The 21,802-nt window shown below is 38.5% G+C and overlaps 1 long non-coding RNA gene across 4 annotated transcripts in view; it reads left to right on the plus strand.

Annotated features, from left to right (window-relative positions):
* Positions 1–21,802, plus strand: part of LOC116285336 (uncharacterized) — a 499,682-nt gene that overhangs the window by 464,702 nt on the left and 13,178 nt on the right. Inside the window, exon 7 of one of the 4 annotated variants that reach the window (XR_012063889.1) lies at positions 20,097–20,220. The exons of 2 other annotated variants lie outside the window; for them this stretch is intronic. This is a non-coding gene — a long non-coding RNA (uncharacterized lncRNA). Of the gene's footprint in view, positions 1–20,096; positions 20,221–21,802 lie in introns of those variants that run through there. One more of the 4 variants, XR_012063890.1, reaches the window with a different exon arrangement.

The following is a 21,802-nucleotide window of genomic DNA, read 5'->3' on the forward strand; positions in this document are numbered from 1 at the left end:
ATACATTCAATTGTTACTAAAACTCTACAAGTGACATATGTGTTCCATTTAGTCAGAGTAATAACAAAAAGCCTTCCAACATGCATGCTGTTGGAAATAACTATTATTCTTCTATACGTCTGAGTTTTCAGAAGTTGCCAAAGGATTTATGTCTAAGGTTTGATAGTCAGTGGGGTCAGTGTGACGGGTCCTGAGGGTGAACTGAGTGGACTGAGGCAAGCAAAGCAGTTCCTGGTGGTGAAACCAACACCCACTGAAGCCCACGCTACCTGTCTGGCTGCCTGCATAAATCTATAGGGGAGCCGCCAATTTTTCTTTTCTAAAACTGATCATTTATCTAAAGTGATATATGTCAACTTTCAACTATGTCTGTCATTCCAAAGGTCCTTTAAGTGGATAAAAATTGACAAAAGAAGATAGTCACTGTGCCAAAGATGCCTGAAAGGCACTTGACAGAGGTGGTGCGATTTCACTGATGGTCCGGCCAGATCCAAGACACCAGGTGGGCGGAAGGCATTTTGCAGAAGCCCATCCGAAGCCTGCCCTGTGTGTGGCCTGTAGCTCCTTGGCAGCACTCCCGGTCAGCCACGCTCCCCACACCCTCATCCCCGTCCAGCTCCCACTTGTCCTTTCCTGCTGCCTGTTCCTCCTGGGGCACAGATCATTATCTTACTAAGAGTATGTGGTCCCCTCAAAGCCTTGTCTTTTTAACCGTGTCTCAAATGAGGCATCATCTAGCTGCTTTTCCAAACAGCAACACAGACACTAGCCTCCGAGTCTGAGAGAGGTTCTCGCCCCAGGAGAAGCTCACCTCCAGAGTAGTTGGTGTGGCTGTTTGCTTCTCATTTTCTCAGTTCCCAGATGTAAGAGACGTAAACCCCTCAAGTTGCTTTGGGATTGAAGAAAACAGACACAAATCAAAGCCATGTCTCTCAAAGAGAAGGCAGAAAACTGAAATAAAATTTTTGCAAGAAAGAAAAAGCAATCTGGACATCAAAGTCAAAGGCTTAAGAGTCAGAAGCAAAATGTGAAAAGTCAAGTTACTCATTGTTCTGCAGTCAGTAAGAGATTTCCCAGACATAGGGAAGAGAGCCCACATTTATGGATGACCTACTACGTAGCCCATTGACTCTCTCTGTGTGACTTCATTTAATGCTCTCTACCAGGTACTTATTAATATCCCTTGTATGAGAGCAAAATCACAGGCTTAGAGAGGTTAAGTACCTTGCTCAGAATCGTGCAACTGCAAGACACTGGTTCCAGTAAAATGCGTCTTAGGAAGAGATGAGAACAAGGGATGAGAAATAATAAACTAATCCCCCAAGAGTCTGACATTCATGTGACCTGAACAATGATCCACTAAATTCTACGCACCTTAGATCCATCTCCACGTACAGAAAGATTATACTATTAGTTTTACAGTGTTAAGTGTTGTTAGAGACATGAAAAATTAACTAAGAGAATAACTTTTAGTAAAATTTGTTGATTTCTTGCTAAAGTACCTATAACCCCCTTGTTATGTAGAACAAAGTATAGGAGGTCAATACGTGAGCGATTGTTATTTGATTTTCTGTTGTAATTTTTAATTTTTCAGTGAGATAGTTCTCTGACAACAACTCATTTCTGCAAACTTTTTATGAAAAATGTGAGTAGCAAGCAGAATAGATTTTTGAAAAAGTATCCATAAAACCAAGTGAGCTGGGTCTCAAAACATATTTAAAATTTAGGTTTTGAAATTTCTCAGTAATGGGCAATAGAGGGCGAACACATAAGCCGTGAGCACAGACGATTTGCTTGCTTGTTTGTTGACCTGGGAAGGTGTTACCGGTAGATATAACCGGTGTTCCGGGTTCTTGTCCCGTCCCAGAAGGAATTCAGAGACAAGACCCAGTGGTTAAAAAAGTAAAGTGAGGATTTATTAAGGGATGGATAGTATCCTCAAGGGGAGAGCAGGCAGGCTCAGGTGAATTTATTTTGGCAAGGTGGTTACATAGGCTGTAAAAATGAATGAGTGGAATATTCATTAGGGAGGCAAGGGTCTGGGGTCATAGTCCCTGATTTTCATCCCAACCCCACCTTCCCAAAGGGAGGAGGGATTTTTTCCTTATTTAGTCTGGATCGGAACTGTCATGGCGTCGGTGCATGATGGGTACTTGTAATCTGCAAGGCTAATTTTATTGAAATGAAGGCGTAATGAACAAAAGGTTACATTCGGACACTGGAGATTCCTGCCTTTTCTCACCTTTCTTTGCTGGCCTCTGGGCCACTTACCACCCTCAAAGTTGTGACCACTTATTAGTCCAGAGGTTCCCGCTTTTCTTTTTCTGACCGGGGACCCCTGGTACTTAGATGATGTAGGGTTTCCTGCATTTGGCCTGTGTTTCTCCTTTCTGCCCATTTCCCGCCATTTGGCCTGCCTCCCCCTTTCTCTGCTCGTATCTAGCTATCTGCCTGCTCTAACAAAGGTATTATCTAAATTGATGAACCATCTTATTCATCCCACATGCCTCCAAATGATGTTTTGATAATTTGCCAAATCAAAACCTCTTGTCAGTGGATTGCAAAAATTGTACAACTCTTCATGTATTCCTGGCTTTTGAAGTGTGACTTTGCAGCTTTCTCCCTTGAAGAGGTGGAGTCTTTTCCCTAACCCTTGAGATGGAGGGATGTTATGACCTCTTTATCCAACAGAAAACAGTGGAAGTAGCAATGTGCCAGTTTCAAGCCAGCTTTGACTTGGAGTCCTGCCGCTGTCATGTGAGCAAGCTTGGGCTAGCTTGCTGGGGAATTAAACTCCATGGAGCAGAGACTAGCCATCCCAGGTGAGACCAGCCAGGCCCCCTTTCTTATAAGATTTGAAGGTTCTTTTGATGACAGGACACAAAATTTAGTGACTTAAAACAACACTTTTTTTATTTTCTCATAGCCCTGTGGGTGGGCTGGCCTCAACTGGGTGCTTTTCCTTTAGGACTTTTTGTGTGGTTGTCCCCAAAAGGCAGTCACGGCCCGAGCCATCTGCAGGACCCACAGGCTGGTTCACACGTGGCGGGCAGGGATGCTGGTTACTGGCTGACAGCTCAGCCAGGCCTGTTGACCCGAGGGCCTACACGTGGTGGCCTCGCCCTGTGGCTTGGGCTTCTCTCATCATGACCAAGGGCTGCTGGGAGGAAGTGTCCTAAGCAGGCATTCTGACAGGCCAAGGTGGAAGTTGTGATCTTATGATCTAGCCCCCAAAGTTCCAGAATGTCATTTCTTCTGTATTCTGTTATTCAAAAAAGTCATTAAGGCCATCACAGATTCCTGGGAAAAGGAATTCGACTCCACCTCTCAATGGGAGAGGTAGCAAGGAATTTGCAACCATCTTTAATCTGCCATTTCACTCTCTAGTCAGTTCATCTTCTTTCTACATGAAAAATGCACTCACCCTCTCTGAAGGCCCCCAGGTCTCATCCAATTACAGCACAAGCCGAAAGCCCTGAACTGTGTTGTCTAAATCAGGTCTAGGAAGGGTGAAGCTCCTGAACTGAGGTTTTTCACGTGCAGCAACTCAGGAGTAAGTCAGCCCCTTAAGGTTCTTAAAAGCTCTTTGTCTACTCTGAAATGTTTGTGATTCATACTCTAAGATTTTTAGAGGATCTCTTCTTCTGTATCACAGAGGGTCTAAGAAGCTCACCCTTAAGGTTCTTAGAAGCTCAAATAAGCATAAATTAAATCTTTCAGGTGTCTCAATAATCTTTTACGCACATCCTTGAGGTCTTTATCCTGAAGCCGTGCTTTACTGATACTGTCCTAGGCCGTCTCTAAATTTGAGTTTCTTTACCAGAAGGAAGTAGGGATAAGAAAACAGAATATTTTGATCCCAGTTCACATCTATATCCTATAAATTATGCTTAAAAATGACAGTTCCTTCTTTAGGGTATCTTCCTGTCCACGTGTTTAATCGTAGGCAGCATTTGGCACCTTAAATCTCCTGCCAGATCCCTGATCTCTTTCAGTTTTCCACGTCACCTGCCGGTGATGGTCTGGCCAAATTTTCTGTCACAATTTGGCCATTGTTGCTTTTTCTCCAGCCTCCAAAATTCTGGCCTCCCTTCCCTCAGTGTTACACTAACATCCTGAGGCTCTGCTCACTGCTAAGTTCCAAGACAAGAACATGCTTTAGGTATGATTTATGATCGAAACCCACTTCTAAGTATCAGCTTCTGTTCTAACTATCTGATACCCCATTCACAGCATTACTGTGAGGTTCATGTACTGTTTCCTCTAAGATGCTTAAACTCTGACGACAGCTGATGGAACCTGGTGCTAACTTTGGGACCCTATGGCCTGGGAAAGTAGTTTGAGGAGTACTGTTACACGCCTAGATTGGTAGATGGAAAGGAGATAGTTCGTCGTTGACTGTTAAATTGCCTTTTGTTCAGAAATATCACAGGTGAGGTTGCATCTGTGTAGGAGGAACAGCATTCTTCTTTATTTTCATTCCTTTCCTGAAATTTATCACAGAATTTTTCAAAAATATGCTTTACTAAAGGAAATAAGATGTTCTCTCTTGTCTGATGCAGAATTTCTAGATTTAAAGATTTTTTTCTGCCAACATAAGGCGTTTATAACAGTCCAGCAGAACACATGAGCTTCACTAGGGATGGCACAGCTACTGAATTCTGTTGCTCTTGGTTTGATAATCCACGCCCCAGGCATCAAGCAGGCAGGAAGCCACCAGGTGGTCACTGATGTAATTTCTGTCGTTTATTTCTATTGATACTCGGTCTACGAGGAGCACTGGGAATTATGAAATTGGTTGTTTTATTTTAAAATCATTAACTTTTTAGTGTCAGTCAGAACTTAACAGATGACCTCTAAAATTAGTCTAGAGATATAACAAAAAATACTTCAAAGTCAGATGGTGTTGACCTCCACAGTTCTGAGCTGGGGCTAAAATAACAGAAAAGAAAGCCAGAAGCAGGAACAGCCACAATCCGTGGGCACTTCGTTGGCAGTTCAGACTGAGGTGTCATCTGAATGAACAAAGGACAGCAGATGATTTAAAGAGCTAGAGCCATATTGAAATGTTAATATTTTTGATGATTTAATGATTTTTAGGGAAATTACAATATTCTTTTTCGGTGTAATAAAAGGAAATGTCATACTGAGTTTAAGACCACATTTCAAAGTATATGGAACTCCAGATTAACCCTTAAATAGCAGAGGATGAGTAGCGACCACGTATTGTGCACTTAAAGTGTGCTTGGAACTGCGCTAGGTACATGACATACTGTCTCATTTAATCCTCACCTGATTTCATGAGATGGAAGATACTTACTTATTTTAGAACTGAAGAAACTGAGGCCAGAGAAGCAAATCATGTGCCAAAGATCACCCAGTTGGTTAACAGAGGTGCCAGGATTTGAAACCAAGTTTGTCTAACCTCAGCGGTCAGGCTTTAACCATTATTTCTTAGTCACTGGCCTTGTAGGCCCTTGGCAACCACACTGAACCCCTGACACTTGTTGAGTTTGCTGTCAATTGTATTTGTCTGTTTCACAGGTGTCACACTTTGCCTCTTTTCTGTGCAATTGTTTTGTTTTGTTAAAAGTTAACTTGCATGATACTGAGAAAATGGACTGATCCATTTACTGCCACTTGCTCTGAGAAGTTGATTTACAGAGTATCTCTGAGCTCGTCTCTCCGGCCCCAAAATGGGAACAGGAGTGTTGGTACTCAGCTTTAGGCCTGTTCAAGAAGGTATTGGTCTGTTCTGCTCATTGACGTATTTTAAGCGTTTAGAGTAGAGCTCGGTTTGTAGTAAGTGCCCAGTGCACAGCTGCTGAGAGGGCTGCCGTTTCACATGTGTGCTTAGAGTACTGCCTTGGATTCGCGCAAAACCGCTTACTCTCAGTGCGTGGTAGGTATTATTATTAACTTGAATTTTCAAAATGTAAAGAACAATACATATGTCTGTTGTTATTTTTAGATTTTTCCTGTAATTCAGTGTATTGAGATACTGTGATTTTTTTATTCTCTCCTGCAGCATATTTATCAGTGCTTCTATTCCCATATTAATTGAGCATGCCTCTTATATTTTTTTCTGACTTAATTATACGAATATAAAACTGGACAGGTCTTAGAAATATAAACTTGTAATAGAATAGGATGTCCGCCAGGGTGGGAGACTGTGAATTTAGGCTTCTATCTAGAAGGCTGTTTATTCTTTCAGACTCCTAGAGATTTATCACTGAAAAGTGACTGATAAATCACCAACATTGTAAACCAAAGAGCCAAACAGCTTTTAGCAAGTGATTACCCCCTTCCTCTCTGTCTCCCTCCTGACCGTTCTCACCAGTTCCCTGAGCGTCAAAAAGCATCTGGCAGAAGACGGAGGACGTGCCTGCTGGGATGTCTTCTGACCTCATTTGCCATTTGCAGTAAAGATTTATCAGCTCCAAATGGAAAGAAATAGGAATTGATTGTGAAGGCAAACGTCAGGCTTTCATTCTGAAAGAGAAGCAAGACATCCCTAACTTCAAGGGAAAATTTTGCCCAAATATTAGGAAACACAAAGAAAAAGACCCAGATTGTTTTCTTCTTACGGTTCTCATTCCAAATCACTCGTAAAATTGAAAAATCTCATCTTTTTTTTCTATTTAATTGATTTTAGTGAGGTGTACATTAGTCAGAAAATCAAACTGTTTTTAAATTTATCGTCCTTTTCAGTTATCCTATCATAAAACATTTTTTGAAACTTTAGAAATGGCACTAGAATCTCATTTTGAAAAATCAATACAGAGACATGGTAAATAAGATAGACTGACTAAATGAATTTATTTTCTCTTCTTCCACAAACTCATTAAAATAGCACAGATGAGTGAAAAAGAAAATGAGCTACCCAGGACAAAGGCAACAAGAGATGAGGCAAGAGCACAGGAAATTTCAAATAATTTTCGGAAGAGGTTAGAGTGGTGGTGAAAAGGCAGAGCAGAGGAAGTTATAGGCTAAGTACTGCCAAGGAGTTCCAGTGAAAATCAAGTTCTCAGAATCCCTGAAAAAAGAGGTGAAGAAAAGTGCTAGGGAAAAAAAGTGGAATCGGTTGAAAATTCATATACAAAAGGCTGAGACATTCAGGCCCCCACCTACGTTCTAAGGAGCCAGGTAATTATGACTCTCCCATCCCTACAAATTCTTTGTAGAAACTGAATCGGCAAGTCTCTTGATCCTGATAAATCAGGTTTAATGGAGTACAGCTGTGAGGGGCTGGATTGTACATGAGAGAATTCAGGAGTGAGGTTACCCCAGACCAGGTTGCGTGGTAACGTGGTGGCTCATGTTCAAGTGTCTAGTCTCTGCTAAGTTCTAGAAGATGCCAAAAGCTTTTCCTCAAAAAGAGTAGTTATCCACAGGGAATGGCAAGATTTGCTCCAAAATCCTGAGTCTTCACTGTGATTCACCTATAAGGGCCTAAGTTTCCAAACATCACCACTGCGTGCCACTGACGCTTCAGGCACCGTTGAATCTACCAGACCGCGTGGTGCAAGTGGCCGCGCCTTCTCTTGCCCCAGGCCACACTCAAACCCAGCAGCTTTTTGGGTCACTTGGTAATGGGCTAGAGCAGAACACTCAACAAGGAGTAAGTTGCCTCCAAAACCCAAACAGCAGGCCCTCCAGACATTGTGACCCCTTTTTTTGGGGGGGTTGTAGGAGGGGCCAGATGCAACAACTCTGCCTTCACTTCAGAAGGAACATCTTGACATGTGCTACATTACTGAGCCTCTAGAAATACCACTGAAGTGGAAGTTCCCTGATTTTTCTGTTGCGTTTATTTCACAGCCTCTGACAACCAAGTATCTCACCAATAAGTTGAGTCGTTGTTACTTCCTGCTCACTGGGTCCAGTCCATATAACATAATCAATGTGATTGATCAGCGTGTTACCTTGTGGAAAGTTAAAAGAATCAAGTTCCCTGAGGACTCAGTGGTGACATAGGGTCGAAGGGTTGATCTTCCTGTGATAATGGTTCCATTGCTGGCTTTGCGCGTCGGAAGCAAGCTGTTCTGATGGTCTTTACTAACAAGTGTCAAGAAACATTATTTTGCCAGATTGATAGCTGCGTAACAGGTGCAGGGCACGTAGTCATTTATTCCAGAAATGAAACCACATATGGAATAGAAGCTACTGTTCGAGTCACTGTCTGCTTAAGTTTGATCATCCACAGTCATCATCTAAGCTCCGTCGGTCTTCTAGCCAGGCCAGAGGGGTGAGCTGAGTGGGGATCGGTGGCAGTCACCACACCATGACAGCCCTAGTTCCACAGGTCAGAGAACGAATGCAGGAATTCTGCCAGTTCTGAGTATGTCTGTTCTGGTTAGGCATTCTAGAACTTACTCTCCTTTAGAGTTTTGCTCTAATATCACAGTGTTGGTGAGTCCATAATCACTCTACCTAAAAACACACTTTGTCCCCTGTTTTACCAAGCCCAGGCACTCTGTTCCCTTTCCAGACTTCATTTTTTTTTCAATTGAATTTATCTCCATTGATAATATTACGTATTTTATATATTGTTGTCTCTCCATGCAATAGAGGCTTCATAAAGACAAGAATTTTTGTCTGTTTCATTCATTGCTACAGCCTAGAAGTGTTTAAAAATTTCAGATAATTGAAATAATTACCTGGCACAATCAGAAATAGAAATTATGTATTGAATACTTAGTATGTGCCAGGTCCTTACCCAAAGAACTTTTCCAAGTGTTTTATCACTTAATTCTCAAAATAACCCACTGACGTATCATGCCCAGAAGGTCTTCTCAGCGCCATTCCATGTCACATGACATGGTGCAGGGAATAGCTTTTATAAGGGGAGGTTCAGCTGACATAACTGGGGGTCACCAGGCAGCACGCCCACAGGGCCCCAGTCTTCCCGTTACCTCACATCACAGCTAGGAGGTCTGTGATAGGTTCTAATTTGGAGAGTCCCCCATCGCCCCATTGAGGGTCTTCCTTCTAAAAATATGAGGAAATGGCCTCATCAGTGGAGAAATGCACACAGTGTTTGGTGCTCCGAGGTCTGGATTTGGGGTGCCGACACTATCAGGTTTCCTAGGAAAGACAGCTGCCCTCTCCTGGGACTCTGAAACCACAGGGCCCTTGGGGGGTCATGGACAGTCCTGGCTCTCCTACCAGTGGGGGAAAAGCCTGGAGAAGCTGAGCTCCATGCTGTGCTTCCAGCTAGGGAAAGGCGTATTCGTGCCTCATTCTAATGGGTGTAATTATTGAGCTGTGGTTCGGGAAAAGAGGCAGAAGTCAAATTGAGACACAGTTTCAGCGACGCCGTCAGAACAAGCATGGCAAGGTCTGAAGCGCGGAAGGCCCTTCAGAGAGGTCTCAGGTTGGCCAGCCCTTAGATGCCACGGACCCCAGGAACAGGCATAGACTCGGGTAAAGCAGCTCCCGGGTGGAGGGCAGTTCCCAGCCGGGTGCTGATCTGAGGGCTGTCCGGAGCCTGACCTGCAGCTGGAGAAGTAAAAGCCCTGGTGGTCAAGCTGGGGGACCTGGCCAGTGGACTGCGGCACGCGCTGCGGTCTCTGCTGTGCTGCTCAGCCAGGACGTGGCGCTAGGATTCACGATCCTACCGACACGCAGTTGGTTCCTTCATCCCTTGTTGCAGTGAGCACTTAGATACTGAGCAGCCAGAAAGGCAATTACACAGAAAAAGAACTCAACACTGAAAGGTCTATCTCTGTTGAATAATAAACAATGAAATCATTTGGGAACATTTTTATAATACAGTGCTCCCGGTAACTCAAAACACACAAAATTTTGTTGACAATTATAAATATTTAGAGCTGAAAACTAATACTAAAAACTCAAAAGTGCTGTGCAAATAGTAATTTATTCATTGCTTAAGGTAGCGGGTGAATTATTATAATCTATTGTATTAAAGTAATTTGTCATTAGAAAGTGATTAGTAAGGAAATTGCTATTAAACAATCTCTTCAGTTACACAAACTATATTATTGCAGTGTGATAAATTTGTGTAGGCAATAATCTTAAGCAGAACTCTGGGAATTGAACCATTGAGTTATGTATCAAAATGACTAAATTCTTAAGTGAAAAAGTATGTGAAGCTGATTTATTATTACTATCACTACCACTAATTCATGGAACACTAAATTATACTTCTAAGCTGTTGGATTTAGTGATATTAAGCAAGTGACAGTTCTCTCTTTGCTTTAGTTTCTTGATCTATACCACTGAAACAATACTACTACCAGTCTCTCTTCTATTGGACAATTAAAATAAGCATATAGATGTGAAGACTTCGAAAACTAAATAGCAATAAAGAAATGTAAATTTTTTTTAAAGAAATGTAAATTGATAATAATATTTTAGATACTTCATAATGTTGACAGCCAAAAAACTGTGATGGAAAGCCAGAACTTAATCTCTAAAACTTTATATTTTTTAGAGCAGTTTTAGGTTCACAGCAAAATTAAGAGGAAAGTACAAACACTTCCTATAAATCCCATTACTTCACATGCGTGGCCTCCCTTCTAACATCCCCCCCAACCAGGGGGTCACATTTGTTACATCTGACCAGCCTACACATAATAATCACCCCAAAAAACTAATTTTTCATTAAAAAACTTTTGAGTCATATGTGAAGCTAGGTGAATTAATCTTTTCAAACTTTGCTTTTTTCATATGCAAAAGGGGATAATACCTATCTCACAGAACTATGATAAAGAGATAATACTAATGGGAACACTTAATCTAAAAAATTATAGCTGTATTGAGAGCCTTACCATTAGCATTTCCACCACACCATCACATCATCACCCCCATTCCTGTCACCACCAGCATGATGGTGTCCTGTCATCCTGTGTCCCCTCAAAAGTGTAAGAAGCAGAGGGAGTGCCGTATTTCAATTTATGCCATCAAATTGTGCATTTCCCTTTGTCCAATTAGAGGCAAGGAAGACACTGGCCAACAGTTACAAGTTAAGGAAGGAATAACCCTCCTTAGTGTTTTAAGTGACACAGATTAGGTATAGAACAGAAGTTTCTGCATAAGGCAAGGTGAACCTGCTCTGAATTTTTTTAATTTAAGGAAAAAACCTGATAAATAGTGATTCTATATTTAAGATAATCACCAATATCATATTTAGAGTAATTAAAAATTTCAGGACAAATCCACCCAAATCTTTATAAATTAAATTAAGATTTATCAAATTAAATCTTACTTTTAAGATGGCAGATAAGTGGAGCTTATGATTTATAACCTCTAAGTCATTCAAGAAAAACGTCTAGTTTTGTTATCTATAAAAAGAGATTATTTTTTATCTCAAGGACACTTCAGTGCTGGCCTCAGTAAGATTTTTCAGAATTCTCAGAAATGCTTCTCAACAGTTGATGTATCAAGTGTCCTTTTTACAAACAACCTTTTTGCTAACACCTGAAGTCCTTATTGCAAATGAAGTCATAAACACATTGGTCACAGTATTTCTGAGAGTTACTAAATCCGGGAGGCGATGGATTCCCTCTGCCTGTGTCTGGTAGCTGGTTTCTAAGGTGGCCCCTGCTGATTCACGCCCTTGCAAATGCCGTACCGAATCAGTGTTGTCTCTGCCTCTGTGTAACCAACAGAATATGGCAGAAGAAGTGATAAAAGGGATCCCACTGTAGCTCTGCTTTGGTCTTCCAGATTGCTCACGCTGGGGCAGCCTGCTGTGAGGCCATGGGGAACCTGAAGCAGTCCCCTGGGGGGGCCACGCTGGAGATGAGCTGAGACCCCTAGCCACAGCCAGTGCGAGGGTGCCTGACCTAGGAGGGAGGCAGCACACAGGTGGATCTTGCAGACTCATTCAAGCCTGCAGCCCCAGCTAACATCTAACTGCAATTGCTCGAGAGAACTCCAAGTAATAAATTCCCACTGTGCCTTTTCTGCGTTCTGGCCCCCGGAATTCACCATCACAGTAAATTGTCATGTTCCGCCAGCCACTGGGGGAGGGTGCAGTTTCTGATACAGCATTCGATAACTGAGACACTATGCTTTTTTCAATTCCCAGAGGAAATATTCCATCATTTTATTGCTTTGCTTAAGAGGTTAACAACTATTTTAAGTGTGTGTATGTTTGAGAGATATAATAGACAAAGAGATAGAGAGCACACTGTTTGAGGGGTTTTGTGAAAATCTAAGATATTTCCTCAATAATAATTAAAAGCCAAAACCAAAACCTTCAGTTAGAGTATTTGATGAAGCAGAAATGGCTACTTATCTATCAAAATCTGTTTTCCCCTTTTATGGAATATGATCTCAGTTAGAAATTGGCTTTGGATTCAGATATTACATGTCCAACAACTGCCCTCCCTCCATGCCTTCGTGGCTTATTGTGATCACTGCCCTCCTCTGAGGTACTGCAGAGGGGAGGGACATTCACCAGGCACAGATAACTACTTTGGACCTAGGTAGTGAGACAGGAATTTCACTATGTAGATTTCATTACATATTTGGACAGACTATTTGTTTTGTATGCTTAATATAGCAGGACAGATATATTTATATTTAGATTTGTAGAAGTAAATGACTTTTTGATTTATCTTCTGTGCTCTTATGTCACTATTTTCACATGGATCAAAGGTTCCTTAAGAAACCCACCCCCTTAATAAAGCCCATGGCTTGTCATTTACTGAAGATTCGCTATGTATTTTTTGAGATTAGGATGAGGACATTTTGATAATTAGAGTACATAGTGGTTTAAATGCAAATAAATAATAGTTTAAAAGTCTTAAGACCTAGGATATAAAACAAATATCAAACTTTACCTAATGCTTAAGATTGATCTTGTGTGTCAATATAAAAAGTTCATACTGGAAATGGAGAGCTGTGCACGCTATGTGTTCATTTCCCCATGATTAAAATGGTAGATTTTTTTTTCCTTAAGAAGAACTTACGTATCAAAACATTAGAGACTTTGTATAGTCATATTGTATGTATGAGTGCAGAATTTACATGTCAGATTTATAAAGCATTATAAGATCCAATGCATCTCGACTAATGAGAACTCTCACATGGCTTAGGCACTAAAAGAAAACTTAAGAGAAATGTAAAACATTTCTGAATTAAATGTACTCAAACAAACCCTCAGAGTTTTGAAAAATCACCTTGAAGCAGAAAATCAAAAACTAAGAGTGGGAAAAATAGAAAGAAAATGAAACTGAACAAAGGAAAAAAGTGGAAGAATAAAACAAAAATTGTCTCAGCAATGAAGATTATGAGTTACCCAGGGGAAAATACAGTCAAGTTAATATTGGACATTAAATAAAGGGGATGAAACAGCAAGAGAACAACAGCAACAACCCAAAAGTCACAGCCGTCAGGAAAAACACGGTGAAAGTGAAGGCAGGCAAAGAAGGAGCAACACCCGTAACTGCTGTCCCAGAAGGCAAACGAAGCAACAGAACAGATATCCAAAATTCTAACCCAAGACACATTCTCAGAAGTAAAAGAAGAACTGTATTTATGTATTGAAAGGATACGTCTGAAACTTAGGAAAAATTAGGAAAGATCAACTGTAAGACACAAACTAGTAAAATTATTAGACTTCAAAGATAAACAAGGGATACTTAAGGCCTCCAAAAAATATCCAATAACTTACAAAGGCTAAAGGCAACAATAGAGCAGCTTTAAAAAAAAATAGTGAAAGAAAACACTCAGTGAACCAAGGCAGAGATGTCACGTCCAGACAAGCTATCCTTTAAGAACAAGGCTACAGAAAACGTTATTAAACACACAGGGATTTGAGGGATTCTGTATCTTTGGGCCTTTCTTGAGGAATCTGTTAGAGCATAAGCTTAATCTAGTCGACAGCTGACTGGGAGAACTTCAGTAAATAAGCTAATTATGAACATTTTAATATATACGAATGGAAAATGAAGAATTAAATGGAGGTGGGGACAAGCGTGGAAGACTCATGTGTAAGGTTATAGATGATGTAACACAGCAGAAATAGTGAAACTGAAAGGAGAGAAGTTGGGGAAGGAAGAGAGTCTATAACCTCACTTTTATGGCCAGTAGTCCACTACTGGCTGAGGGATACCATTCAACAAGACAGCAAAATACTAAATAAGAGATGAAGGGATTAAAAAAAATTTTTGACTTGTATAAGGAATAATGTCACCAATCTTCTCAAATGCCAAAATAAATAAATGAATAAAGCAAAAAGGATACACACTTGTAGGAAAATCCTATGGCAAATGTAACAGAATACAGAACCAGTCCTATTAATAAATGAATGATGTTAACTCACTTTTTTAAAGAAAATGATTTTTAATGTAGCTCACAAAGCAAGATCCAAATCTGCTCTGGAAAAGATATTCTAAAACAAGTGGATCCTGAACACTATAAATAAAGAAATGGCCAAAGGCATGCCATTCCCATGAAACAAGAAACCAGGATGTGATCTTGATAGCAGACAAATCATAATTTCAGTAAAACGCATGAAATGTTACGAAGAAATATACTTTTAAGCTAAAAGTCATAATTCAAATTAAATACAACAAATATAAATACATAAAATAACACATCAACCATCTCCATGAAGCAAAAACGACAGGAAGGACAAAGTAATAAGAGACAGAATACTAATTTACAAGACAGCAAATGGACAAAAACATAAAAGCAAGATGAGGAAAATACATCTGTAATGGAAAGACAGACATATATCAAAATTTATACTACAGTAATAGAGAGTTTAACGTCTCCTCATACGCTCAGGGAATATTTTCAAACATTGACTTAATGTAGATTACAAAGAAACCATCAGTAACTTCCATAACATAGCAATATTGCAAGTGTTATGATCCCTCAGATCACCGGGCAATAAAGCTATAAATTATTTTAAAACAGCAATAAAAAAGACATTTCCACCTGGAAATTTTTAAACTTTCTATTCAACAAAGGGTAGGCACAACTGAAAGTTTCCAAATAAAGTACAGAATGGGAGAGGAGTAATTCACAATAGTGAACTGATAAATAATAAAGAAGTATTACAAATAATAATCTAATATTTGAAAGCCTTGGTAAACTAGAGACATTTTTCAGTATATAAAATATTTGCATATAATTTCCTCAGTAGATACAGAAACTATTTGATAAAAAGTCTAATCTATATATAATGAAAATTCTATCATCAAACTAAGATTAGACACTAGGCACTGACTTCCTTACAAGTTTACTTGTACCACAAAAATCTATAGCAAATAAGCAAGATATGTTATAAATATTCACTTTAAGTTTTAGAAGATGAGCCTCTACCCTAACACATACTGGTCTTCTATCCACTCCTGTAAGGAAAGAAAGGGGAAAAAAGAAAGATGTAAGGATGAGAACAAAAGAGAAAAAACTATCATTATTTATAAGTTATAAGTTATTTCTAATTATCTCAAAAACTTATTATTTCTATCTCATGGAAATAATAAGCATTGTTAGAACTCACAAAATACTAGGCAAGTTTGCTAGGTACAAAATCAGCTTATAAAAATTAGTATTATTTTTCTATAATCATAATAACTGTCTAGATAAATATATAGTTTTACAATGGTAACAAAAACCATAACACATCTAAGAATGTATTTAACAAAAATCACTCAAGGTTTCTCTGATGAAATTTTAAAATTCTATTAATGGATTAAAAATATCTGAATACACTGAAATTACATGTTCTGGGATGGGAACCATTTAATAAATAAGATTTATGTCTCCTCAAATTAATCTAAAATTAAATGTAACCCCCCCAAAAACCACATCTGGATCTTTTTCAGCATTTTGTAAACTCATGCTAACATTTATATGGAAGAAAACTAACATTACAAAGCCACAGTAATATGAAACTGTATACTCAGGGAAAAACAGACATATATTCCTATGGAACATAATGGAGTCCACAAAAGTACATGTGAATCTAACATACAAAAAACATAGCATCTGAATCAGTAGAAGAAGAAATAATTTTGAGTAAAAATTGCTGGGAATATGGGCTCCCTGCATAGAGAAAAATAAAACTGTGTCCTAAATACACAACACAGAAACAGGGACTCCATATAGATTAAAGACCTAGTTGTCTTCTACAGAAGAGTATCTTTCAACATAGGAGTCCTAAATAGAACCCTAAAAGTACAAGTCAAAATGACTGAGGTTACAAATAATAATTAGGAATCTCTTCAATAAATGATACAGTGGGCAAAAGAAATGAGAGATTAGAAAAATATCATCTATAAAACAAACAGGGAATAATATTTAGGACATAGAAGAAATTCCTAGAAATCAGCAAAAAAAAAAAACCCCAAGAACCCCTGCCCCCAAAATAAACAAATGCTATCAATAGGCAGTTCATAAAATCTGAGCCCCAAAAGGTGAACAAGCATATGATATTTAAACTTAGTAATTAGAGAAATGCAAATTAAAACAGTAAGATACAAGTTTGCACCTGTCAGATTGAGAAAAAATAAACGCTTATAATGCCAAACTTTGACGGTCCAAAGGAATATTTTATTTATTTATTTGTTTATTTATTTATTTATAATTTTTATATATATATATATACGTGTGTGTGTGTGTGTGTACATATGTATGTATAGGATCTAGCTTTCCACTCCTGAATCTACATCCTTGAGATAGTCTCACGCCATTGAAAGGGATGATTGTCAGGGTTATTTGTGATAGGGAGAAGTTGGAGGCAATCTTGTTAACATCACTGGTGAACAGAGAAAAGTAAATCTTAGTGGATGCACATTGTGGAGTACTTGGGTAGGTTTTTTGAGCAATGGACTAAATATACAACAAATATTCGAATATATTCTTGAGTTAAGTAAGAAAAACAATGAGCTCTCCAGCACAATTATATTCACATGAATTAAAGTAGCTTGACTTAAAGGTTCAATGCAAATTTCACAATAATACATAGAAATAATTCACATCAAATATATTATAATGGTTGCCTACAGAAGGCACAAGAATGGACCTGGCAAATGGGATAAAAGGGAATACATTTATACACACTTTGGTGCATTCCCACATGCATGTACATATATGTACTCATGCAGATATACATGCATACATGCATAAAACGAGAGAGAAGACACATGAACTCATGACCATGGCGTGCCTTGAACTGAGGAGTTGATAACCACAATAATCTACATCTGAGTGTAAAAACTAACAAGTAAGTCATCCAAATCCAAAATAATGTAAAATAATGAAAAAGGAAAAGAACAATTAAAATGTTTCACATTCATTATACACTCAGATAAAATTTATTTTTGATCATTTTTTAAATGATCAAAATTAAATATTGATATCTGCCCTTACTTTAGGTAACTTGCCAAACCGTCTTGCAGTTTCTTGGCAAGCTGATAGTAAAGCAGGTATCTTTTCAGAGAAAGATATTCTGGAATTCAAAGCATTGGGGGAATATTTATATCAAAGGCAAATTTTCATAAGACTTAAATATTTTATATCTCATTAACACATCAATAATCATTAACGTAATTGTTTGCCACATTTTAAGTTCGACCATAAGGCTGTATTGTAATGTGTGGCTGTGTGTGTGTATGTTTTGTAAAGGTAGGCTTTCTTCAGTGTCATATTCAATCATTTTATTTATTGATTTCTTTTATCATTTAGGAATATAAACATCTACCTAAATGTAAAGAGATACATTTATGTATATTAGGATTTACTGTGGGATAAACAACATATTTTCTTTAGAGATCATTAAACACAAGCATAGCACGTGATAAGAAGGTACATGGCAATATTCATCTTCAATTAAGAAACTACACGTATTCCCATGGGGTTCCGTTCCTTGTTCTTCATTTCACTGGCTGGTTCTTCTAGTTTAAATTTCAACACCAAAGCCGTATCCTTCCTCAGTGCGTTCTTCTCTGATAGCCGAATCCAAAATGAAACCCCCATCGTGCCAACCTTAGTTTTTTTGACAGCATGTATCGTTAGAAATTTCCTTTCTCTCTCTCCCTCCCTCTCTCTCACCACACACACTCTCTCTGTCTTCTTACTGTGTCTCGAATATAAGCCTTGTAGGAGCAGGAACCTCACCTGTCTTGTTTTGCTATATTCTCAGCCCCTAAAATACTTAGTACATGGCAACTGTTGAATGAATGGTGGAATACTGAAGGAACAGCTAAATAAGTTAGATTTAATACAGTTTCAAAAATTGACCCCTTTGGGGCTGTTGTCGATGAACACACACATTTAAAGTTTTTAAAATTTAAGTAATAGATGCACTTGATTAAAAACCAGCAGATTTTATAATGAAAAGAAATAGTCCTCTTACTCCTCCCCTCTCCTAGTCCCAGGTCCCAGTGACGACAGTTGCTGGCATTTCTGTTTTAATTTTTCCAGCAGTTATCTTCCGGCCTTCCAGTGTGATGCTTGCACTGGTACAGGTGGGCAAATCTCTGATGTTATCTGTTGATTTCCTCCTGAGGTAAAGCTCTAGATCACTTACACCATATTATACCTTCACTCTCTGTGCTCCGGCTTCAGTAAAACTCCATCACAATTATCATTTCCAACACCGGTGAGCCCTGCAATTTAAAATAACACAAATTTTAACCCCTCAGTGTATTCCCCCATCATCTCTGGATGGCATCTCTGATTGTACTGATCTTCCTCCGTCATCTTCCACAACCTCTCACACGCCCACCCTATCATCTGTACATTTACCTTGATTTGACATGACTGATGACACTGCATTTTGTGATTTAACTATAGGTTGATTCTAAGAATAAAAAACATAAACAGTGCTTACATTTTTAGGGTGAATTTACCACAGAGCCAAGTCTTGTATACAAATAGTACAACCTTTTCTACCGACTCAATGTCATACAGTGTCAAGTTGGAAAAAAGTCGTATTTTTTTTAAACCTCCAACTAAAGCGTTCAGTACTTCCTCATGTTTTTGACTGTTTTGTGTATTCTGGTACCTCCTTTTTCTTTACGGAATACTTTCTACCCAGAGGCATCCACCTTCCAGTGCTGGCTTAACTTGAATGCTCCTAGTTCTCCTACAAACCTGTCTCACTGGGTAAAGAACCAACTACCTTTCTGGTTCACCTAGTGTTTTGTTTTGGGGGATTTTTTTTAAATAACATGACTGTCTTCTTTCTTGATTTATTCCTTTTTTTCCCCAAAGAGTTTATTCTCAATTAAACAACCAAGACATTGCCTGTGGAAGGAATTTAATTTAGTTTTAACTTTTATATGTCTGAAATGCCATTTCACACCTCACAGTTTAAAATAGTTTGTCTGGATATAAACCTTCAGTTGAATTTTTTTTCCCTCCAAACTCAGAAAGATTATGACATTGCCCTCTGTTGTCCTAATACACATAATGATGAGTCAGACACCAGTCTGAGTCTCGATCCTTTGCAAGATACCTGTTTATTACTTTCTAGATGCTTTTCAGAATTTGTACATTTTCCTCTGGGGGAATTCGTCCGCTCTGTCCCATTCATGATGCTCTCCCCTTATTATCTCTGCTCTCTCTTTACTAGTGAAGTATAGAACGTCCCTGTTTCCTACTTTATTACTGAGTTGTTCATTTTGCAAACCGATTTTAAATTTTCAATGATCTTAATTTTTAATTTCTTTCTTTTCCATAGCAGCAGTTTTTAAAAGAATGCAATAAACACTTGAGTCTAAGGATATAACTTAGCACTTTCTTTTTTTCTTTTTTTTAAATTGAAGTATAGTCAACTACAGTGTGTCACTTTCTGGAATACAGCATAATGTTCCAGTCATGCATATATATATACATATGATCATTTTCATATTCTTTTTCATTAAAGGTTTTCACAAGATATTGAATACAGTTTCCTGTGCTATACAGAAAAAAATTTTTTTTAATCTATTTGTATATATAGTGGTTAACCTTTGCAAATCTCAATCTCCCAGATTTATGCCTTCTCAAGACCCTTTCCCTTGTAACCATAAATTGTATACTATGTCTGAATCTGTTTACTGAGTCTGTTTCTGTTTTGTAGATGAGTTCATTAGTGTCCTCTTTTTCTTTTCTTTTTCTTTTTTTAGATTCCACATATGAGTGATATCATACACTATTTTTCTTTCTCTTTCTGGCTTACTTCACTTAGAAAGACAACCTTCAGGTCCATCCATATTGCTGCAAGTGGCGTTATTTTATTCTTTCTTATGGGTGAGTAGTATTCTATTATATAAATATACCACAACTTTTTTTTTAATTGAGTTATAGTCAGTTTACAGTGTTGTGTCAATTTCTAGTGTAGAGCACATTTTTTCAGTTATACATGAACATACATATATTCATTGTCACATTCCTTTTTCTGTGAGCTACCACAAGATCTTTATATATTTCCCTATGCTATACAGTATAATCTTGTTTATCTATTCTACATATGCCTGTCAGAATCTACAAGTTTCGAACTCCCAATCTGTCCCTTCCCACCCCCCTCCCTGTTGGCAACCACAAGTTTGTACTCTATGAGTCTGTTTCTGTTTTGTATTTATGTGCTTTTATTTTTTAGATTCCACATATGAGCGATCTCATATAGTATTTTTCTTTCTCTTTCTGGCTTGTTTCATTTAGAATGACATTCTCCAGGGACATCCATGTTGCTGCAAATGGTGTTATGTTGTCATTTTTATGGCCGAATAGTATTCCATTGTATAAATATACCACTGATGGACATTTAGGTTGTTCGCATGTCCTGGCTATGTACTGCTTTTGTGAACACTGGAGTGCATGTATCTTCAAATTTGAGTTCCCTCCAGATATATACCCAGGAGTGAGATTGCTGGATCATATGGTAAGTCTGTTTTCAGTCTTTTGAGGAATCTCCATACTGTTTTCCATATTGGCTGCACCAAACTACATTCCCACCAGCAGTGTAAGAGGGTTAGCTTTTCTCCACACCCTCTCCGGCATTTATTGTTTGTGGACTTTTGAATGATGGCCATTCTGACTGGTGTGAGGTGATACTTCATTGTAATTTTGACTTGCATTTCTCTGATAATTAGTGATATTGAGTATTTTTTCATGTGCCTATTGGCCATTGGTATATCTTCATAGGAGAATTGCTTGTCTAGGTCTTCTGTCCATTTTTGGATAGAGTTGTTTGGTTTTTGTTATTAAGTTGTATGAGCTGTTTTTATATTCTGGAAATTAAGCCCTTGTCAGTCTCATCATTTGCAAATATTGTCTCCCATTCTGTAGGTTGTCTTTTTGCTTCGCTTATGACTTCCTTTGCTGTGCAAAAGCTTGTAAGTTTTGTTAGGTCCCGTTCATTACTTCTTGCTCTTATTTCTATTGCCTGTGCAGACTGCCCTGGGAGAATACTGCTAAGATTTATGTCAGAGATATTTTGCCTGCGTTTTCTTCTAGGAGATTTATCATGTCTTGTCTTATATCTAAGTCTTTAAGCCATTTTGAGTTTATTTTTGTGTTTGGAGTGAGGGAGTGTTCTGACTTCATTTATTTACATGCTGCTGTCCAGTTTTCCCAGTACCATTTGCTGAAGAGACAGTCTTTTCTCCATTGTATATTCTTGCCTCCTTTGTTGAAGACTAATTGACCATAGGTATGTGGACTTGTTTCTGGGCTCTCTATTCTGTTCTACTGAGCCCAATATCATGCTATTTTGACTACTGTAGTTCTGTAGTATTGTCTGAAGTCTGGGAGGGTATTCCTCCAGGTTTGTTCTTTTTCTTCAGTAATGCTTTGGCAATTCCGGATGTTTTGTGGTTCCATATAAATTTTA

Source organism: Vicugna pacos, chromosome 24 (genome assembly GCF_048564905.1).
Source record: "Vicugna pacos chromosome 24, VicPac4, whole genome shotgun sequence".
NCBI classification, from domain to species: Eukaryota; Metazoa; Chordata; class Mammalia; order Artiodactyla; family Camelidae; genus Vicugna; species Vicugna pacos.